General features: G+C 38.4%; 1 protein-coding gene across 2 annotated transcripts in view; it reads right to left on the reverse strand.

The window, feature by feature from the left end:
• The window catches only part of DLGAP1 (DLG associated protein 1), a 933,957-nt gene that overhangs the window by 803,249 nt on the left and 106,343 nt on the right, over positions 1-24,365 (reverse strand). For both annotated transcript variants that reach the window (XR_007455301.1, XM_049619697.1), the window contains exon 2: positions 9,209-9,355. The gene's annotated coding sequence lies outside the window, so the exon portion shown is untranslated. The remainder of the gene's footprint in view (positions 1-9,208; positions 9,356-24,365) is intronic.

The following is a 24,365-nucleotide window of genomic DNA, read 5'->3' on the forward strand; positions in this document are numbered from 1 at the left end:
TCTGTTCCTTTACAGAAGCTGAGAGCATCTCATTCTATCCCTCTTCTACAGTTGGTTTACTGGTGGTATTTCCAGTTTTTGTTATCAAGCTTCCAAGAACACCTGAAACCAAGACTTTGTGTTCACTTGTGTTTTTATTTCTTTTGAGAGATACCTAGTCCTGAGACACAAGGAAAGTGCTTGCTTTACTTGATAAATTGTTGCACAAAGCAGTCATACATTTGCACTTGGAAGGTATGAGATTTACATCGCTCTGCCCCCTTCCCAGCATGTGTTATTGTCAGGCTTTCCTTTTACTCATGCCGCTGGGTGTGATTTCATCTGAGGTTTCCATTCACATGTATCTAAAGATGTGGAGCATCTCTTCATGAGTTCATTTGCCATTTCTTACATATTCTAGAGTGAAATGTCTACTCAAATAACTAGGTTAAGTTGTCGAGTTCATATGTACACTAAGCACAACATTGTATCTCTTTTACATAGGTTTTCCCAGTCTGTGTTGTGTCTTTTAATTTCCTAAGCAATGTATTATGAAGAACAATAGATCTTAATTTTTACAAGTCTAATTTATCATTTGTTTTCCTTCCTATAAGTGCTTTTTGCCTCAGCTAAAGTCCCAAAAATAATCTTTTACTTTCTTTCACATGTTATGGATTGTATATCTATCATCCAGATTGAATTGATTTTCTTTATAGGTGATGCAATGATTGGGGTTTACTTTTTTCCATATGGATATCCAATTCTTCCAGCGTCATTTGTGGAAAACAGTAGCAAATCTGTATGAAATTACTTTGGCTCATCCATCAGAAGTCAATTCACCATATTCACAGACTTTTTTTTTTCATTGGCCTATATAAATATACTTGAACTCCACACTATCTTGATCAGTGTAGTATGTAATTTTCAAATGTAGTATATGGTAACAGTTGAAATAAAATACTGTAAGCTTTTGAACTTTTTTTATTAAAGTGCTATTTTCTGGGGCACCTGGGTGGCTCAGTTGGTTGGGCTTCTGACTTCAGCTCAGATCATTATCTCATAGCTTGTGGGTTTGAGCCCCGCATCGGGCTCTGTGCTGACAGCTCAGAGTCTGGGGCCTGCTTCAGATTCTGGGTCTCCCTCTCTTTCTACCCCTGCCCCCCTCCTTGCACTTTGTCTCTCAAAAATAATTTTTTTAAACTTTTTAATGGTTATCTATTTTCTTCGGGGGTGCCAGGGTGGCTCGCTCAGTCGTATTCAGATTTATTTCTTCATGGCTTTTTTATTTAAAAACATTTTTTTAATGTTTATTTTTGAGACAGAGAAACACAATGTGAACAGGGAAGGGGCAGAGAGGGAGACAGACTACAAAATTGACTCCAGGCTCTGAGCTGTCAGCACAGAGCCTGACGTGGGGCTCGAACTCACGACCCGGGAGATCATGACCTGAGCTGAAGTTGGACATTTAACCCCCTGAACTGCCGAGGCGCCCCACCTCCTGGTTTTCTTTGGGGAAAAAAAAAAAAATCAAAGGACCAAAGAAGACTTGGAGTAGCACTAGGATATAGTACTACTGCAAATTTCCACTAGTTAGAGAAAGTGAAAACTCAAAGGAACATGTTTTAGAAAGCATTCTTAAGCTCCTGACTCAGAGGCAGGTGTGAAAGTGAGAAATGGTGTTTTAGTGATTGTAATCGCTTTAATTTCAGGCCTCTTGCCCAGCCTGCCCCAAGAAGACAGGGAAACCGCTGCACTCTTTTGCATTTTATATGCCTACAGAGTTGATCCTTTGTAAGATGCAATTTGATGTTCGCCTGTAGGACTTGAAGCTGTGAAGACACTTCCCCGAAGGCAGATTAGGGGCTTTTTGCCAACACTTTTGCAAACCGAGGTCAAGAAGCTTCCAACCATCATCACAGCAGAAGGACTCGTTGGCTACATAAATAGGGAGATGCTGGGGCGCCTGGGTGGCGCAGTCGGTTAAGCGTCCGACTTCAGCCAGGTCACGATCTCGCGGTCCGTGGGTTCGAGCCCCGCGTCAGGCTCTGGGCTGATGGCTCGGAGCCTGGAGCCTGTTTCCGATTCTGTGTCTCCCTCTCTCTCTGCCCCTCCCCCGTTCATGCTCGGTCTCTCTCTGTCCCAAAAATAAATAAAAAATGTTGAAAAAAAAATTTAAAAAAAAAAAAATAGGGAGATGCTTCAGCAGCAACATCAGGAAATTCAGAAATCAAAGGAAATCCACGCGTTTCAAGTTGCTCCATCAAGAACGTGAGTTATCCCGTTTCTTTCCATCAACTTGTATGAAAATGGCATTCATCTGCTAACACTAAAAATGTCAATTGATACTTAAATTGTTACAGATGAAGACATGAAATTCACTTATGTATTCAGTTAGAAACGGTGTTTTTCATGAATGGGTGGCATTGATTTAGGGACTCAAAGGATAGGAGTTTTTTGTTTGCTGTTTAATCTGAGGATGTGGTCAATTATCAAAATAACCACAAATTCTTTCCTTCTCTGTATTCATAGTGAGGTCACAGATCCTCCCCTCCAAACGTCTGTTGCTTTGGCCAGTGCAACAACAGCAGAAGTGTTATGAGCAGAGTCTTGAACAGTGACTGTGCACTGGACCTTTTCCTCTCGATCCTTTCAATACCCAGTGTCCCTGAAAAGAGGCTGAGGCCATCCAGCTAGAGTTGAGAAGTACATGGTCCCAATTACCAGCCAACTGCCAGATCTGTTAGTGATGCAGTCTAAGGACTAGCAGTTCCCAGCTGACTCTCTAGCTGATCTCAAATCCATGACTAACCTAAGATCAGCAGAACCTCACCCAGAGCAGCAGAAACTGGAGTTAAATAAATGGTTGTCGTATTCAGCCATTAAATTTGGGGTGGTTTATTAACCATCAACGGTTGAGTGATACACGATGTGAGCGTGATATGGCTTTAGGTAGGTGGAAAAAACTTTGTAGATGAGAATATTAATTTCAGCACAGCTGGAAGGACAAAAGGAGAACGGGACTAAGAGCAGGTTCTTACATTTCAGTCAATTTGACGGAATGTATGAAATGTCATAGCTCTAATTCGATTACTGGGTTTACGTTCAACCCAGACCATTTGAGATGACAGACCAAGAAAGAGATGCAGAATATGTCCTGTCCCTTATACTGGCCCATTATGCCTCTAGGTTCAAGACCAGTTCCAAACAAGAGTTGAACTGGGTTGAGATATTGGAATGAGACCCAAGAAATATGTTTTTGGAAATTCAAGCATTTGTTTTCATTAAGATAGTCTTTACGGCCATGTAAATCCGTTTTCATTTTACTAAGCTTAAAAAAGCATTAAGAAGTTTATTTAAAAAAAAACTTGCCACTAAACTTTTCTTACTTTTTTTTTTTTTATCTCACAGTGCACAAAATATCATTTTTCTCCATTGGAAAAAATAAACCCATAATTTTGCTTTTAGATACAGAGTCAGATTGTAAAAAATTGATAGTTGTAACTAGTTACTAATAGTGATGGGTCTAATCAAAATGGCCATAAAGTATCTTGTTAACAGTCCTATATAGGAGCTAAAGTTTCCATTCATTTGCTTTTTCTTTCTACTGAATTTCTAAGAGTATAATTAATCAGAGTATCATTTTACTCTTACCCCCCTTTCAGATCACGGTCAAAGAACCCTTCACAGAAGCCTATTTACAACTTCAGTCTCTTTCAGTTTTACTATGGGTTTCATAGCGAGTTGTGCTCACCTTCTTTATGGGACTTCCCTCAGTGAATATTTGCACTTGCATTGAATGATGTCTGTCTTCCTCATGGATTTGTAAACTCCTTGAGAGGCAAAGACCAAACATCTTTAGACTTTGCAATTTATTCTCGGCATGGAGCTCAGCGTCTGGCATCTAGCATTCACTCAACCAATATTTGTTGAGAGGGTGAAGTAATAAAGAGCGATCTCTTTAGCATGCATGCTGTCTCAGTTTAAATGCTAACAATGCCAAGTGCTGAGGTAAATTTATTCCAGTGAGATGCAACAGCGGGGGCACCGAACAGGAAAAAAACAAAAAACAAAACTTGTAAGAATCAAGAAATGGAAAGGCCAGGTGGAACCAAAGCTGGGTGGTCCACAGGGAGAGATGGGTTTAGAGAGGGGGTTAGGACACCAATCATATGGGGACTTCTAGGTCCGGGTCAGAGTTCAGAGTTTACTCTGAGTGCAACGGGAGAGGCTGCAGGGATTCAACAGGGTAATGATGGAATGTATGCTAAGATCGTCCTTGGCTGCTGTGCCAGCCATGGGGTGAAGGGAGGCAGGGGTGGGAGCTAGGAGAGAAGTCAGGCACTCTAAACTAGTGAAGATTTTGACCTCTTGAGGTTCATGCTACAGATATGGAAAAAAAAGTGGATAAATTTGTGACATTTTCTTGAGGATCACTAGGCTATGTTTGACCGATGAGAAGAGGAATCGAGCTATTTCCCTGGTTTCTGTCCTGAGCAACTGAGTGGGTAGTGTTCCATTCACTGACACGCAGAGTCTATGGATGGGATAGAAGGGGCATGAGTGGAGGCATGGAGAAAATAGCATCATGTGGAAGCATTTAAGTGAAACTTTAAAAGTAAGCAAGATGGAAATTGGACATACTGTGCAGGCACTAATACAAAGAAAGCCGGAATAGCTTCAGTAAGGACAAGATTTTAGAACAAGAGATATAACAAGGGTAAACAGAGACATTTCGGTGGTAAGTCAATTCATCAAGACGGCCTGACTGTCCTTAATGGATCTGCACCTATTAACAAAGCCTCTTATCACAGGGGGTGGTATGTGTTAGAACCCAAAGAGAAATGGACAAACCCACAGCTCTAGTCGAGAAACACAGTTTTTACAGGCAAACGGATGCTTCTTATAAATTATCTTTCCTAATCACACATGCTAATGAATTCACTCCAGTTTCTAATTTGTATTATGGAATATACATAATTCGAACTGACTTCTTTAGAACTGCTAAAATTATAGAATCTTAATTCTTCCCTGCTTAAAATTTCTCTGATACCAGTGCCAGGGATCTCCAAATCTTCATGACTCAATAATCCAACATGGGTATTATTTAACAAAAATGAAATACTGAATGTCAGCATTTACTCTTTACTGTGAATGCACATGTTCTGTCCATGAAAAACACAAGTTACTTCAGGCTTCTAAGTGTGATGTCAAGCCCACTAAAAATCCTTAACTTTGGCGTTTTTTTTTTTATTAAAAGATTGGAAAGACTTTCACATTTAAAATTCTCGCATTGAAAGTTTCCATGTTAACACCTGTGGTAATAGCATCATTCACATGTACCATTTTTATAGCGCCTTAAAATTCTAGAACACTTCCAGAAACATTATCTCACTCAATTCTCACAACTCAGTAAAGTTGTTTCAGGAAACTAAGTGTATTTCAAGAGGCCAAAAAAGTAAGGGGCCTTAAGTCACAGCTACCTGGTCTTCCGACTTCATGTCCGCTCTTTCCTTCCCACAGACTTCGCTTTTAGGGCAAATGTAACAAAATACAAGGTATTTGTGCACCCACACTATTCTTCTTGGCCTGATAACCCTCCATATTTTTTTTAATTTTTTTTTTAATTTTTTTTTAACGTTTTATTTATTTTTGAGACAGAGAGAGACAGAGCATGAACGGGGGAGGGGCAGAGAGAGAGAGGGAGACACAGAATCGGAAGCAGGCTCCAGGCTCTGGGCCATCAGCCCAGAGCCCGACGCGGGGCTCCAACTCATGAACCGCGAGATCGTGACCTGAGCTGAAGTCAGACGCTTAACCGACTGAGCCACCCAGGCGCCCCAACCCTCCATACTTTTTAATTGTACTGTCAGATTTTCAATACACCCAAGTAGATCTTAGTAAATTTTCCAAGTACCAGACAAAACATTTTGCTATTCCTAGACAAAATTGACTTTTACAAAAAATAAAACGTAAAAGGACAATTCACTAGACCTCAATCTTCTTGAAATCCTATTATAGAAGTGAACCTAAATAAGGTTATGTGTGCAGCGACTCTTCTGGAAAAATGTCTAGAGTATTTAAAACAGTCGACGTTTCAGTGTTATTTAATAGCTAAGGTGTACCTAAATGTTTCATGAATATCATCTAGTTAATTCCAGACCTGTATGGAATTCTATGCTCTTTCCAGTCAATTCATACCAAGAATTATGAATTACTGTTATCCATATACTTTCAGGATAAGGGGATACTAATAACATAAGGAAAATGTGAATAAGGAGGAGAAGTATCCGTTTTCTTATAAAGTAGAAATAAGATTGAATAAGAATATACGCTAAGTACAAATGACATACGTTTTGAAAAAACAAAAAAGATTTAAGTACTAAAAGCTTTTTGTCCCTGCGATTGTCCCAACAACTGAAATTCAACAAGACAATTGTGTTAACCTTGGATTCTGCCGTAAACAATACCAAATATGATTAGGTATTGACTTAATAAAAGGTCATAGCAATTAAAGTTGGCTTGAAGTCTCTATTAACCACCAGTATCAACCAAATGTTTAGTTTCCTTCAGAACACTGGAGAATAGAACTTTTCTTCTTAGGAACTGTCCTGGAATATCCTAGACGTATGTAATGTGACACCTGAAGTTTTCCCTTAAACTTTCACCATCCTTCAAGTCTACCCCTATTTCTACTCCTACCCAAGAATCAAAGCAGATACTGTAGGAGAAATAGGACAGACCACCTAGAAACTTTTCCAAAGCGGTACTGATGTTCATAACACTGCCTAGTTCCGTCAGACCAAAAACAGATTTTGGGTCCTAACTCTGAAGGCAACTTTTTTTTTTTCTCGAAGAGCCTTTGACAGGAGAGTAAACATGACAAAATAAAAGGTAGTTTTGAAATTAACTGATATAGGTTAGTCTCTGTGGCCACTCTACCCACACTCTATGCCTCTGTGCATTTCTTGGGGGTGTGACCTTGAGCAAGTCGCTGAATTCCTCGATCGTCATTGTACCGGGAAATGAAACGGCAATACGTACTGCATATAAAGTCAGAACTTCAGCTGGAGTAGGTAGTGCAAAGTGAAGGTGTCCTGGTTACTTAGTAGTTTATCATTTCACAGATTCAATAGCATAGGTCATCAGGTGCAAGAGTAACATGTTATGGATGAAATGGCCCAAATCTGCTATTAAGAATCATTAAAATGTGAAGCGATTTAAAAGAGAAGTCGTACAGTTCCCCCTGGAAAGAATCAAATTTGGGAGTTTTAAAAGCAGTTGTCCTTGGAGGTAATTTGGTCACATCGCAAAATGAGATTTGCATTCACACTGGAGTTATTATATTCTATGGGCATAAAGTGATGAACATAATGAATCATGTTCAAAATTTAAAGCATGACCTGAGATCTTGCATACATTACTGTTTTGTTAAAAATTCTGTAGAAAATTCTGCTTCAAGTTCTGTCAACTAAAGACAACACCGGTGATCATACCAGAGGTGGGTAAGAATGTATTTAGGAAGAATAATTACAACAATAGCAGCCAACAGCAGTATCAGTAATAGCTCACATGCGTGGCATGTTTCTGTGTCATACACTAGGTCTCATTTAATATTCCCAGAACATATTATGGGTAGATATTCTGTCGTTCTCATTTCAAACATGAAACTATTCGGAAGTAAGGTAACTGACCCAATATCAAGACCCACTACAAAGCGGCAGATTTGAAATCATCAAGCTTAAATTACCAGTGACCTTCAGAAATTTAATACATGCCAGATTTTTAAAAACTTCTACTCTTGAAAAATATAATAATGTCCTCCTATGGTTGACTAGGGAAGATGAAAGAATATTTGTGATAGGAGAATTTACAAATGAGAAATTTAAGCCCTCCAAGAAAACAGTATTAAGATCAGGGATAAGTAAACCTACAAAAGCCCTGACAAATGTTTGCACAACCATGTAGTATAGTCATTTATTGAACGCTCAATGTGTATGTCCAGTACTAAGCGCTCTTCATAAATTAGCACTTATAATTTTCACAACTACTCCAGAAGAAGTCATGGCCAAAAGGTGGCATAGTCAGGGTTCGAACCACAGATGCTCATTTGGTTCCAAAGCCCATGTGCTCAGCCACCGTGCTATGATCAAGGGCCTTTACATACCTTCAATCTTGCCAGTTTCCATTTATCAGGTTTTGTTCACTAGGAAACTTTCGGGACATCCCTTCCCCACATTGTACATAAGACACTTGAAAAGTTGTTACACATTGCAGGTGAATATGCATCCCAAGAGGTCTGGTCCCGAATCTTCTACCTGAATATTCAGTGTCTTTCCTTTTACATCTAGGAGTACTGACTTACCTGGAATCTCAGGTATTTGAGATGCAGAATAACCTGTATGCTTGAGAAGCAAAACCTTTGGACAACTTGTAATTCTCAACATCTACCCACCCCAGACCAATTCATGTTATGGCCAAAGCACCACTTTCATCTTGTGTCCTCATGACTTTCAGCTTGTGTCCTCATGGTACCTACTAGAATGTCCTTCTAAGAGATGGCCTGTCACCTTTGGTCATTTAATTCATCACCCTCCAGGACTGCCTGCAGTAACCACTCTGATTCAACTTTACCGTCTTTTTTCAAATCCAGGTCTGTTTTGCTGATTAAGCCCAACTGGAGTGACTGGCAATTTAGTGTATTGAAACAGAAGGTTTTGATGTTGAGCAAAAGATATACGGAAGTGAACTCACATGGATTTGAAGTACAGGTAAAGGAAGCTCACAGTTAGGGAAGGATTTGCATAAAGATAATCATAATAGGTACATTTTCATCATAACCCATTTCAAGGAGATAGCCTCTCCAATTTGCAGTCATTTTACAGCAGTAAAAATAATGTAGATTACAGCAATTACAGGTTTCATAAAACTGTATTGCTGTTATATTTTACAAGAATGCTTGCGTTGAAACTCCCCTTGTACTAAATGCTAAGTCCCTATACTTTAGGTAAGTAATAAAAATAACTTTAAGTACATCAGCATATGCTTAGCTAGTAATAAACATTTCAATCCATATACCCATGTTTTTTTGCGGTCGCCTATTTTTTCCCATCCAACATGTGTCTGGTTATTTAACGTAACGCTCGCATTTCTAACAAGGCAGAAAGATTTCAGAGCAGCTCATGAGGTCAGATACTACCTGCAAAGAGCAAACATATTTTGAAACTCTTACCTGATCTCAGTGAGATGAGCGTGATCTGTTCCACAACCCCATTGATGTGAGTTAACTGGATGTGTGCTGGTCCCTTCCAGAAAGCGTACCGGGAAGAGGGATGAGCAGTGACCACTGAAGGTGCTCCAAAGCACCATTCACAAAGTCCTGAAACACAGGTGGCGACAGAAAACGAACACATATCTGTTAAAGCTGTGTCGTTACTTTTTCAATATTACATATACTTGTCAAACCACATGAATACTAGCCTTATCCTATCTTTTCAGCGTAATTCATTGGCAGGCTAACCTACTCATCAAGAATGTCGGCTCTGGGTCCAACGCCCAGACTTCATGTCACATTTCAGCCACCCACCTCCCTCTTGGACAAGCTGTGGACACCTTCTGCAGATGACCACGAAAGGAACAAATTAATAAAGGTGCTTTCAACAGTGGCTTGGTAACGAGTAGTTATTTCATCCCTTCCCTCATTTTTCTCCTTTTCTCAGCGAAAGAAAAGGGAACACTCGTTTATTGAGCATGTAATATAAAGCAGTGGGTGGTACTTTTTAGAAATTCTTATTTCATCTTCAGCTGACTTATTACTTCTCTTTTGCAAATAAGGAACCCAAGATTCAGGCAACTGGTAATTTATCCAAATTACACAACAAGACAGCAGTACAACTGGGACTGAAGCCACGTCTGTCTGATTTTCCAAAGCCTTTGCTGCTTCTGAACTCCCATGTTGGAAGAGTGATTTGGAATATTTTGATGCTATCCATAGCAAAGAGCAAATATATCAAATTTATTTATTTAAAAAAAAATTTTTTTTAACGTTTACTTATTTTTGAGACAGAGAGAGACAGAGCATGAACGGGGGAGGGGCAGAGAGAGAGGGAGACATAGAATCGGAAGCAGGCTCCAGGCTCTGAGCCATCAGCACAGAGCCCGACGCGGGGCTCGAACTCATGGAACGTGAGATCGTGACCTGAGCTGAAGTCGGACGCTTAACCGACTGAGCCACCCAGGCGCCCCCAAATATATCAAATTTAGCTGTTACTATTGGTTTCATGAAAAATACTAATTTTCATAAACTTGCCTTAAGTTTATACTAAGTTTTACGAGACAGAGTGCAACTGAAATTAGCCAATGAAACTCAGCATGTGAAACACATTAGAACATTCAAAGAAATTTTTCTACTTAATTATCATGAAGGAGTGATTTATGCTAACATTTACTACCACGGAAAGATAATGGACAAAAGACAACTTTTTCAAATTACTCATCAAATTTACAGAACAATTAAGGCTATATACTAAGTCCATTTGATAATTTTTTTTCATTATAATAGTAGTATCTTTATTAGAAACCTGAATACAATAGAAAATAAAAACATTTAACCTATTTCCACCACCTCATTATAGCCATTGCTAACAACATGGTATATTATTTTCCAGACTATTTTTCTAAGGTGAGCTTTTTTCCTACACATATAACAATACTGTATTGTTTACTTACTTAATATGAACAAGCAGTTCGTATTAACTCAATATGAACAAGCAGGTCAAGGTTTTAATAGTTCATAAATATTTTATTAAATAATGTATTATACACTTTACATAAAGTTTCACTTTTTTTATATCATGGAACACAGATGTGTAATCCCTTATGACAATACCAGACTCCAACAATTCTCTTAAGGATTTTCTTAATTCTTATTTGGTAGGAAAATCACATCTGACCTGAACTGACATGAAGCCACTATTTACAATGCTCAATATGAATATTCTTATAATTTACAAAGAAAGTATTAATGGGTTTAACTATGGGCCCTTCCCCAGAACACCCTGGGGGGGGGGCATTATATCATATTGCCTCTATATATTTCATATTACTTTTCTAAAATCTAACAAAGTCTGATTTCTGAAAACTTTAGAAGTTTTGATGAGCAGTTGCAGACCTAAAATAGTAACAAGGTCTTACGTGGGGCTTAGCATTTGCCAGGCACATTGTTTTAATTGCTTTACGTATAAAAATCCTCCTAATACCCTGACAAGGTAGGTACTGTAATTAATCTCATCTTACAGATGGGCACACTGAGGCACAAGGAGCCTCAGTAACTTGCTTGATTTTACATCAATAGGAATGACAGAACCACAGCCTTAATCCATATAGTCTAACTCCAGCAAGCAAATTCTAAATCAACGTTCCTAACCATTGGCTTCGCTTGCAGAGGTCGAATCACCAGATCGACCAGCAGGCGCAAGATTTCAATGTATATTCACAGGCCGTCTTCTTAGAACGTGGTATTTGTGCTAGTCATGACACAGAACGACAAGCAGTTTGATTTCATTGCTGTCACTGGATGTAACTTTTACATTTTTGGTATTTGTCAGGCAAAGGAAATGAACTTCCTGGTTGGCTTTGATTTTAACTTGCTTTTTTGTGATGGTAAAGATGAAAATGTTTGCCCATATTTGTTATCCCGTTTGGTTTTCCTCCTTTCAATTATGATTGCACACCCGTTGCCTAGAGTTACAACTGTCTACTGGTATATTCCAGTTCCTTGGGCGCACCTGATGGCCTCCTCCAAGATTGTCACTATGTTGTCTGCTGACGCTATTTCACACCTGCTATTTCACACCTGCGGGAGAGACTTTGTAGCTCCGAGGCACGAGGCACGTGCATCTGGAAAAACCCAATCAACCCAGAGGGGCCTGACTTCCCACCCTACCTGCTCCCCACCCCTCTCTTTCATCCCTCCTTTCTTCCCCAATCTCCACCATTCACATGACAACTGCTGGGATGAATGACTTGGAATCCCTTGCAATGTTCTCCCAGGAGGACTCTTCTTTGGCTGCAGCTTCTCCTGAGTCAGAAACATCCCACATCTGTAACACTGCTTGGTGCCTTTCAACAACTCCAGTCTGAAGTTCACGCCTTCCAGCTCTATACTGTTTTGCCCATTTTTATCACCTACCACCATCATCGGCATTCTTCATTGTTTGCTTAGGGAATAAATTTTGATTGTTCCATGAAGAACTCATCCAATATTCCCATCTTCTGGTGTTAGCTCATCACCTCTGCCAACCTTTGGCTTTAGAGAGAATGAGAAGGCAAAGCAATGTCTCCTGTAAATCCTTTTCAAAAACCTATCAAATTTCTAGCAACATAAGCTGGAGAGGAGACTAATGCAACTATTTTTCAGCCAGTCCTACATGCATATGTGTGTGTGTGTGTGTGTGTGTGTGTGTGTGCACGCGCGTGCCTATGCACGAGCGAGACATTTATTATTCTAGCGGTATGTAAAACTACGGTTTGTTTTATATCATCATTAATATTTGGGATTTTCAGTCTTTTTCATTTAGTTACCTTAGTGGGCATATCGTGGCATTACATTGTGGTTTCAATTTGCCTTTCCCCCATGAAAAGTGAAGGTTTTAAAAATGTTTGACTCTGTGGATATTACGTACTATGAAGTTTCAGTTCAAAGTTTCAATTCAATACGTTGTCCACTTTGTTATTTTAGTTGTGGGCTTTCTTTATATATTCTGGTTAAGAATCTACTGTGTGTGTGTGTGTGTGTGTGTGTACATATACATACATACACATGTGTATGTGTGTGTATATATGTATGCACATATATGTGTATGTATGTGTATATATATGGTATAACCTTGGATTGTAACCTCTCCTGAAAGTGTTCCATGAGACGAGGAAACATTTCTCATAAATTTTAAGTTGATAATGAGGTCTTGCAATATGAGTAGTACATGATGCTAAATGTCACATGATCACAACTGAGCCAATGGTTCTTGAAATTTGATCTGATATATGAGTGCTCTGGATTACAAACCTGTTTCTGGAGTGAATTATGCTCACAAACCAAGGTTTTACTCTAATTAGCATCATTCCTAATATTTACTGTCAGTATTTTCTTAGGCTGTGGTATATTTCACTCTCAATGAATCTTGGTTGAGTAAGAATCTTTTAGTTTTCCATTGATCATTTGTCTTTTAAGGTTCATGTTTTTCTTAGCTCTTATTTTGGGAAGATTCGCCCAGTCCAAGGTCATGGAAATATTCTGTCTTCTTATAGTGTTCTATGGTTTATCTTTTACATATAAAGCTCCATCTGAAATTGGCCTTTGTGTATGATTTAAGGTAGGAGGTGAAGAATCATTTTTTTCCCCATATGTATACACCACTGACCCATACCATCTTTCCCCTAATAAATTGCAATTTAATTTTTGTCATAAATATTGAGTCTATGTTTGTGTCACCTTTTTCTAGATCCAAACAATGATCCATTTGTCCACCTTTGTGACAATACCACCCTGTTGTAGTAACTCGAACATTATAGTCTCGATATCTGGTTATTTGCATCTTCTGATTTTGTTTTTAGATCACATTGGTTATTGTTATCTCTTTTCCACAAAAAATTTACAATCAGTTGGTTATTTTCCAAAAAAGAAGTCTTTCATGATATCATGTTATCACATTTTTTTTTCTTACAGTGATGTATTTTCATTAGGAGCAATGAAAAAATTTTAACAAATTAAATTTCTCTCTCAAAAGTCAATGGACAATAGATATGGGAAGAACTAAGAGCAGAAGCCGAAAGTGATCAGAGAATCAGAAAACAGTAGCCTAATGAAGGAATTAAGACTTTTTTTTTTTTTAACAAAATATACATGGCTATTTTGACCAGAAAAACAAAGAGGAAAGGTAAAACTATGCAAATTAAGAAGTGACGAGGAATTAACTTTTAAAAAAGGTAAAACAAAAGAAAATCATAAGGGTCTATTCTACAAACATCTAAGCTTATAAAAGACATCTTTGCTTTCAGTTTTAAAATCTAGATGAAGTGCACAACTTTCCAGGGAAACACATACTACCAAAATTGACCCCAGAGAGGCAAAGTTTCAAGAGATCATTCTCCACAGAAGAAACAGAGAAAGTTATGAATGATCAGTCTCATAAACACAACCGAGCCGGACAGTGTCACAGGTGAAATCCAAAAAATATTTAAAGACCAAATAGTCCCAACGCTCTATAAGTTGTTCCAATTGTTCCAACACACTATAAATTGGAAGTGTAAGAACACTTCTGTTTAAGTCAGTAAAATGTTGGTACCTCAACTAAGAGCTGTGTTCAAAAAAAGACATTTTATGAAATTCATAGACTAGTATTGTCTATGAATATCAACACAAAGGTACTAAATACAACTTTACCCAAAAGAAAATAACAGCACATTAAGAGACTAATGCATACAACCAAGTGTGTTTTATTCCAGAAATGCAAGGTTGGTTCATATTAGGAAATCTACTAACATCCTATACCATAGGTATGTCCATACATGCTTTAATGAAATTTCAACATTCCCTCATTATAATAACTACTCAAGAAAATAGAGGGCACGGAGATGAAAAATATTTATACTCCTCAGTTCTAAAACCAGTATCTTACTTAATGAGAAGACTTTAGAAGCATTTCTATTCAGATGCGAAATAGGGGGAAGATGCACATTCTCTCCATTATTCACTATTGTCCTGAAAGTATTAGCAAAAGGAATGAGACAAAAAAAAAAAAAATCAATCAATTAAAGGTAGAAGAACTGAGAAGGAAGGGTGAAACCTTCTACTTATGAATGATTTGACATTTGGAAAATGCTATAGAATCAGGAATAGTACATCCAATAACTTAGTGTTACAAATAACAGAATTATGACATTAATACTCGGAAATATTCTTCATGGTTATCGCATTATAAATTAATATAGCCACACTGAAAGGGAGAGGAATGAAGAGAACTCATCTAAGTGACTTTTGAAACCGTGTTTTACTTGCTTACTTTAAGGCTACACACATATTGTACTGTAGCTAAAGATTTATTTTTCACAGTGCTATCAAATTGTGTTTTAAAGTACTTCATGTGTATTTATAATAATTAAACCTATTGATGATAATGAGAATGAGGTTTCTCGTTGTTAAAAATCACTAGTGACGGAGGGAAGTTTGCCAGAATGAAACCTGTTATGTTGGACTGGAATCAGATGTATCAATGAAATCACAATGAGGTATGTGCATATACACACTACTAGATATAAGATAGATGTGTGTACATGCTTGTTCGTATATATACACGCGTAAGTCCTATCTCCGTCAGGTGAGAGAGGACCTAGAAACAACGGCAAAGATCTAGGTCCTAGGTGTGATCACTGATCTTGGTTTCCAAGTACCTTTCTTCAATAAAGTGAACCAACAATCCTTGGAGAAACTGTCAATTTCAGGAATGAGGCAGAGAGGAGATTAAGGGAATGGGGCAAGAAAAGACAGCAAGATCTTGTCATGACAGTAGGGAAGCCAATGCTCAAAATTTGGTGGCAAGCCCAAGGAATAGAGGAGCCAGCTTTCTTAAAGAGCTCCCAGTGGCCAAAACTAGAATAAAGTGAATAACAATGAATTGTATCTCTTGGAATAAATAAATATCCTTGAGTCTATACTACAAATAAGCAATTGCATGAATAAAGAGGAGATAGCTTATTCTTGAAGTAGAATTCAAAGCAATATACAAGGAATGATGCAAATATAGTATTTTTGGGGGGGCACCTGGATGGCTCATTCAGTTAGGCATCTGACTCTTGATCTCCACTCAGGTCATGATCTCACCATTCATGGGATCGAGTCTCACATTGGGCTCCTTGCTGACAGCACAAATCTTGCTTGGGATTCTCTCTCCCTCTTACCCTGCTTGTCTGTGCGCTCTCTCTCTCTCTCTCTCTCTCTCTCTCTCTCTCTCTCAAAATAAATAGACATTTAAAAAAAGATTTGGAGTCTCACAAACATCAGAGTAATAATTACTGCAGAAGCAAGCACCACTGATAAGAGGCTGATGTTACCAGGGAGGAGTATATGGGAACACAGGATATTTGAATAGTCTAAAACTGTTTCCCCATAAGATACTTATTAAATACAAATTTATATATATACAAAAATTATATATATATAAAAATTATATATATATAATACACACACACACACACACACACACACACACATCCTTTGTAGTGGGGAAAATTGACAGATTCCACCTCAATCAAGTAATCAAATTCACTATCACCAGGAATGAAACATGTCAACATTACCTAACTCCTGACATGAGGCACTGAGATCGCTTTATCACTTCTGAGGTGTTCTTGCCAAAATGAAGAACCTGAACTGAATCATGAGGAAATGTCAGACATACACAAATTAAGGGCAATTCCCCAAATTGAGCAGCCAGCACTCTTCAAAAACATCAAGGTCATGAAGATACATGAAGTTTAAGTTCCCCACATCAAGGGAGGATAAAGAGATTTGACAGCTAAATGCAATGTATGATCTTGGAATGGATCCTGAAGTACAAAAAGGACATTTGTGGCACAATCAGCAAAATTTAAAGAAGGCTTATGAATTGTATCAATATTAATTTCATCATTTCATAATTACACCAGTTATTACATAAGATGTTGCTATTTAGTGAAGCTGAGTGATGGGTTTTTGGAACTCTTAGTAATACTTTACCAAATGTTTTGAAATTCAACTTGCTTCAAAATAAAAGTTTAAAAACATTTTACAACACTTGTGGGGAAGACTAGCACAACTCAAAAATAGATGAAAGGAACAAATACAGAAATCAATTGAGTTGAAACCAGGTATATAATGGAAAAACCCAAAAGCTGTTTCTAGAAACTCTTAAGACGTTAAGAAGACAAAAGTGAAATTTAGCAGTATCACATGAAAATAAGGACATCTTGGAGTGCCTGGGTGGCTCAGTCAGTTAAGCGTCTGACTGACTCAGATCATGATCTCATGGTTTTTGGGTTCGAGTCCCATGTAGGGCTCTGTGCTGACAGCTCAGAGCCTGGATCCTGCTTCAGATTCTGCATCTCCTTCTATCTCTGCTCCTCCCCCACTCATGCTCTGTCTCTCTCTCTCTCAAAAATAAACGTTAAAAAAGATTTTTAAAAGAAAATAAGGATATCTCTGCAGTAAATGTCAGAAAAAAACTTTATGCCAATAACTTACAACATAGGACAGAGTCAAGAAACGCAGCCACACATATATAGGTACCTAACTGATGACCAAGATGCCATTGCAATGAATGGGGAAAACAATGAATTGCATCTTTTCAGTAAATGATGCTTGATAAATTGCAAATGCATGTGCAACAAGAAATGAGGCTTGACCACTTCCCTCACACTTTGCCCAAAACATAAAAATAATGCCAGATGGATTGTACACTAATATGAAAGGTAAAAGGAGATTGCTTCTAGAAAAATGGCTCCAATTACAAAAACCTGGTGTTAGCAGATAGAAGTGAAATTTACACGTGACTGGTCCCGTGTAAATTGGTGCAATTACTTTAAAAGATTGTACAGCTGAAGTTGAACAAATGAATGCAGAGCCTTTGATCAGCAATGGCCTCTAGGTGTATCCCAGGGAATGACCATGTTCGTGCACCAAAACATGTGAACCAGAATCTTCATAGCTTTCTTACTCATGAAAACCACAAACCGCCAACAAGGAAAATGCTCATCAATAATAGAACTCATTAATAAATTATGCTGTATTTGTTCAACAGCTCTCCAGCCACCAAGGATATTAAAATATTGTTGCCTGCAACCCCATCAATCCTACAGAGATAACATGGGGAAATGGAAACAAAAATCAAGCACAGGGTATTGCATTTACATAAAACTGAAAAAAGATTATTACCATGAATTTATAGTGGAAAAATGCATCATAGCGATTAATACCTCTGGAGGTATTAAATAGCAAGTATGACAAGGGAGTACTTTGGCCTGGTGCTAATATTCTGTGCATTTATGCTAGTGGGCTCACGCAAGTATAACCCAGCACATCTCATGTTCAGAGTGCACACTTAGATTCTTGTGATTTACTTTGTGTAGGTTATGACTCAAATTTTTTTCCTGAATGTATCCTTTTGTTTTTTTCATTGTTGAAACACGCCATAATCTCAGAGCTTTCCGAAGGATGCACTTAAACCCAAGTGTTAATTTCTGAGAATATATTCTTCCCTAAAATAACAGAAGAAAGGAAAGTCATTTTTTTTTATCTTTCAATCCCTTTGGTGAGAATGGATTCTTTAGTTATCTGTTTACTGCTTTGTAGAGCAAGAAAAGGTAAGATCTTGGCTTTTACTATAAATGCTGATTGTTCCATCTGTCACAGTGTTTATTTCTTCTCAAAAAATGCAAGGAGCTATCGGTTATTGGTGAATATTGCCGAGTTACCACTCTGAGCTATCTTAGAAAAATATTTTTAATTTATGTGTACCAAACTGACGATTTTACAAACATTTTAATGAGGAATTATGTTGTTTTAAACAATAGACGTCAAGCTATAGTAAGGTGCTAACACAAAATAGGGTATTTCAATTTCCCTCCATATTAAACTACAGTCACATTTTCCTCCAACAACGATAGGATTTCCAGTTTTCTGTATCTATCAACTCCAATCCATCAACTAACAATAGTGAGTTTGAAATCTCAACTGCAGTCATCCATGATTTTCTCTGAAAGTCCCATTAAAAAAAGAAATGAACGTACAGTCCCTTAAGGAACTGATATTCTGTCATGTAAGGCAGAATTGTAACTAAATCATAATCACATGAGGTAGGAGTACTAGTCCTACAAGTACTCATTTAGAACAATAGAATGTGAGATGTTCACGATCTCTATCAGCTTCTATACTATCCCCAGGGTCTATACTACAGTGTCGTGAATATGGCCAGTTCACAATATATTGTTTTTCTAAATTCTATAAGGAAACACCCTTATGGCAAAAAGAAGTTCAATTATGATCAACATCTTCTGTTAAGGTAAGGCTGGGAAATACATCTACATTCAATTTTAAAAAGCACAATAAATTAAATCTGGCAACTAGGAGATGTTCCAATTATCTAGAAAATGTCCTTGTTCATCACCTTTCTGTTCAACACCATTTCCAAGTAAATGAGATATAACTGTGCATACATACAATGTCATTTACAGACCCAGGGAAAAAAATGAGGAACTACAATAGGACCATTTATAATCATATTTCCTCTAGAACCTTAATAGAGTTTCGTGACAAACAAGTATTTTTGTCCATTATACTGGAGAGGTCCTCTTTTGACATTTTACTCTGTTCATACAGTGTTTTTAGTACCTCTGAATTTAACTCTTCCCACTGCGATTACTAATGTTTCAATCTGTGCGTTTCATCTAATTACTGAAGCCTTATTAGAACCCAAATAGAGGCTTATTATCTTATTCATCAATGCTCTCCAGGAGACTTAGACATGAATATAGGCTATGCTGTAGCAGTAACGACCACTGAACTCACAGCCTTAACACACACTTAAGTGAGCCCACTCAAATAGGATCCATTTCTTCAGGAGTTTAACACAAGATGGACAAGTTAACCAAAGTCACCTGCACGACAGCACAGGTTACACTGGCTCCTGGCTCCACTAAAATCCTGCCCTAGCAGACGCTCCGCAGTTCTGCCTTTAGGATTCGGACAGTGATGTTAACACCACGCCAAGAAATATTGAAGAAGAATTACATAATCTGTTCTTCAACCAGTTGTTAGTTTGTTTGCTGTAGATTTAAACGCTGCCACAGGCTTCTAGTGGTTGGCAACTCACACTGTGGAAAATGTCACTGGGCTTCGCCACCCTACTAGCTGTGCTCCACAGAGCAGAAAATTAAGCTTGACATACTTGGGGGAGGAGTTTTCTGGTTTGTAAGAATTTATAAAAATAGCCATACAAATGTGACCATGGTATAAATAAGTAAGTTCTTAGTAGCTGTGAGATCAATTTGATTTTATTGCACATGCTAAAATCTTAGGTCATTCTCACTCAAAATCTAGCTAATTGTCTCTTAGAAACAGAAGTCTATTTACCTCACTTTAAAAGATACAGATACAGCACTATAAATTATTTTAAAATCTGTACCATGTGGAAACAAACTGAAGGAAAAAAATCTGTAACTGAAATCATGCATTTTCATTTCACTTTATTCTGATTCTTTTAAAATGAAGACAAATTTGAAGAGTTAATCACTTATCAAAATATGAGTTTCATTATGAAGAACCTAGATTTCATGTACAATTACAACCTATTACCCTAGGTTCAAAGTTTATGTTATGTATTTCCCTTGAACTATGCTAAGATTCACAACTAGTGATCCTTTAGTTTGTTTCAGCATTATTTGAAATATTCAAATGTGATTTTTTTCTATTGTTAAGTATTAATGGGAAGAGTCCTACATCACAAATCGCTGCACTTAATTAAAAAATCTGAAATAAAACTATGAGGTCCTGAAATGTGCTACGCGGTAAGCTCAGTCAAGAAAAATATTCTAGAAAAGCTTGATCAACTTTTTCAATAATGCCAAACCCTGTATTTAATCACTCAGAGGCATGTGCCAACATCAGCAGAATGAAGACACATACCTCCTTGTCTCTTGCCAGATTTCTTTCTTACCTGACTTTGGCTGTTCTCTCATGCAACCTAAAAGGTGAAGCTTATGCTTCTAGACTCTGCAATATGCCAGGCCCATTTTATTATGCATGCCAGATGTCATGGCCTTCAGAGTAAAATGCTCCCAAATCTCTCCACTTCCTCAGCACCTTACCCATCACGTTTGTGCAAAGTTAGCCTCTCACCAATACTTCTTTCCATCACCATAGCTTGGAAAGCTATCCCTTCTGCCTTTTCAAGTCCTACTGATCAAGCTAATGCCATTGACTTAGTACCTGCTAAGTCAAAGTCACTGCTCTAATGGCTGTGAGAAACACACATATACACAGACCACAAGGTATCTTCCACAGGCAGATAAAGGTTCTGTGATTCTGGTTTTATAAAGTAGCCCCTGATGCCTGAAAAGTCTCCTAGCAGTTCAACAATCACATCCACTTACCTACACATGATGTCTTTTCCTTAAGGTTTCCATTTGAATTAAGAGAAACCAGTATTTCCTTTCCCCAACAATCGCCACCCAGAATTCTCTACATAGTCTTGCCTTTGCCCTTAAAACACACTCATGACCAGTATTTTATGGAAATGTCTAAGCCTATGTTCTTGTTTGACTTCACGTTTCCTTATCAATAATCCTTTGTATATGAGTCTCAATTACTTTTGTTTAGATGGTTGTACATTCATAGACAAGAGGGGTCGCTTGTGACTTTTTAGTCCTCAGCACAATTAAACCCTTATGTCCTCTGTGATCATGACGATTGTCAACCTGAAATTATAGATGCTCCTTTACTCATCCCTGTTAAGTCTTTTGGAACTGTATCATCAAAACGCTATACATCAAGTACAAGATTAATAAATGCAGGAAAGCAAGCATTTGAGCAACAATTCTAGCTCTCAGAAAATCATGTTTTAAATGATCTTTTATAAATCAGGAGTTCATAACATTTAAAATACAAATCACACACACACCAAAGCCTTCTGGGTTTCAACTCTTTGCTCTCTGCCTTCTGAACACTTGGCCACTCGTCTCCTGTTTTGTTTTGCTTTGTTTTGTCTTCTCTCTCTAGGTCCCAGGAGACCCATTGGCTCAATAAAGGCTTCCCCCTGAGCATGGGGCAGCAAGTCACAATGCCTCCTTGATCAACCTTCCTGAGCTGACATGTTTCCAATGACCTTAAGTGGCTACATCTGTTCAGTCAAGTTATTACAAGCAGCATCAAGAGGGAGCCCCACACCCAGCAAAACAACCACAGCACAGACTCCTTCGGGTTCCCAAGGGGCTGCCGTGCCTTGCAAATGGCACTTTTCAGGTTTCCCTTTCTCCATCACAAGGTAATTCCTTCTTCATTATGAAAGGCTCTCTACAGCTTTTTGCTTTTTGGATTTTTTTTTTTTTTTTACCATGAACCAATTTGGCTTAGAGAAAACTGTTTTCAGTCTAAGAATGAAAACATTCTGTATCCTAGAAGGTGGAAATCTTCAAACTTCTAGCTGTGCTCAGCTAGAAACTTCATATTTTCAAATGTATATTCAAGTGTTTTGTTTATTTATTAATACAGCTTATGCATTTAAATCTATTTTTTCCCTACTATGACTTTCAAGCGTTCTTTTCGTCGTGTGGTTTAGTGTTAGGCTCACCAGTGTTTAATGAACTTATCTCAAGTGATAGGTACCTTGAAGTTACATATTCTCCTCTCTGTGATCAACAGATCTATAGATTTAAAATATCCATGAACTCAAATTCATCATTCCTACGTTGCCACTAAGTACTATACATTTTCCATTTCATCTGGGCAATCTTAGTGCCCAGATACGCCCTACTCAATTGCATTCAGCTTTCATGCTGTGAAATGGAAGGAAACATTCACCGATCATCGCTCTCACTGATGACAGGTTTAGGGGCTCTGTACCGAGCTCATGGCCCTTCATGCCACAGAGCCAGATGATCTCCAAACCCCATCTACTAAGCACAGCCTTCTTTTAAACCAACATTATGTCTATATGGATATGTGACACAGCAACTGCTCAAAGTTTTACAGTATCGGCTGGGACTCAATATTCAAGTTCTCTAAGAAGAGGCTGGAGGTACAGGTAGGCTCCCAATGTTTCTGCAATTACCCTTCCGAAAAAAACAATCTCTCCCTATGCACACATCAGAATGGCTAAGAAGATTGACAACACAAAATGCTGGCCAGGGTGTGGAGAACCTGGGTCATTCATACATCACTGGCGGGAGCATGAAATTACAGAACCAGTCTGGAAAACGGTCTGGCAGGATCTTGTAAAACTCAACGTGGGTGGGGTACCTGGGTGGCTCAGTCAGTTAAGCATCTGACTCTTGGTTTTGGGTCAGGTCGTGATCTCTCAGTTTAGGAGTTCGAGCCCTGCATCTGGGCTCCGTGCTGACAGTGCAGAGCCTGCTTGGGATTCTCTCTCCTTCTCTCTCTCTGCCCCTCCCCTGCTCGTGCTCTCTCTCCCCCTCTCTCAAAGTCAAAAGAAAAAAAAAAAAAAACTCAACGTGCGTGTTCGGTATTGAGGAGGGGATTCTTTGTGAGGAGCACTGGGTGTTTCTGTAAGTGATGAATCACTATATTCTACTCCTGAAACTAGCATTACACTGTATGTTACCTAGCAATTAAATAAAAACGTGCCACAACGCACACATAGCTACACATATACCCACACACACTCGACATGCACTTACCATACAATCCAGCATTTGCACTCTTGGGCATTTGTCCCAGAGAAATGAAAAGTTAGCTCACATAGAAACCTGTATACAGTGGTTCATAGTTACTTTGTTTGTAACAGCTCAGAACAGCAAACAGCCTAAATGTCCCTCAATGGGTATAAAAGACCATGGAACGCCATGCAGCAATAAAAAGGAACTAACTCTTGTTAGGCACAACAGCTTGGATGAATCTCAAGAGAATTATGCTGAGTATAAAAAGTCAGTCCCCAGGACACCCGAGTGGCGCAGTCAGTTACGTGTCTTTTTTTTTTTTCTTAAGTGTCTGATTTTTTATTTTTTTTTTTATTTTTAAGTTTATGTTTTGAGAGAGAGATTGGCAGGGAGGGGCAGAGAGAAAGACAGACAGACAGACAGACAGAGTCCCAAGCAGGCTCTGTACTGACAGCGCGGCTGTCGCGGGGCTCCAACTCACAAACCGTGAGACCATGATCCAGGACGCAATCAAGAGTTGGACGCTTAACCGACTGAGCCCCCCAGGTGCCCCAAGTGTCCGACTCTTAATTTCAGCTCAGGTCACGATCTCCCCACGCTTCCTTGCTCGTGCTCTCTTTCTCTCTCAAAATAAGTAAACATTTGCAAACAGTCCATCCCCAAAGGTTATATACTCGATGATTCTATTTATGTAACATTCTTGAAAAAACGCAATTATAGAGGTGGAGAACAGATTAGTGGTTGCCAAGGGGTCAGGAATGCAAGGCATGTGGCTTCAAAGTGGTGTAGCACGAGGGAACCACGTTATTATGGTCATTTCTGGATCTTGATTGTTCTAATGGTTATAGAAAGGTACACATCTGATAAAACCATGTAGTATACACACACACACACACACACACACACACACACACACGTACTGTGTGATTTCACATGATGGAATCTTCACCTCTGATATATGACCG

Source organism: Panthera uncia (genome assembly GCF_023721935.1).
Source record: "Panthera uncia isolate 11264 chromosome D3 unlocalized genomic scaffold, Puncia_PCG_1.0 HiC_scaffold_8, whole genome shotgun sequence".
Taxonomy (NCBI): Eukaryota; Metazoa; Chordata; class Mammalia; order Carnivora; family Felidae; genus Panthera; species Panthera uncia.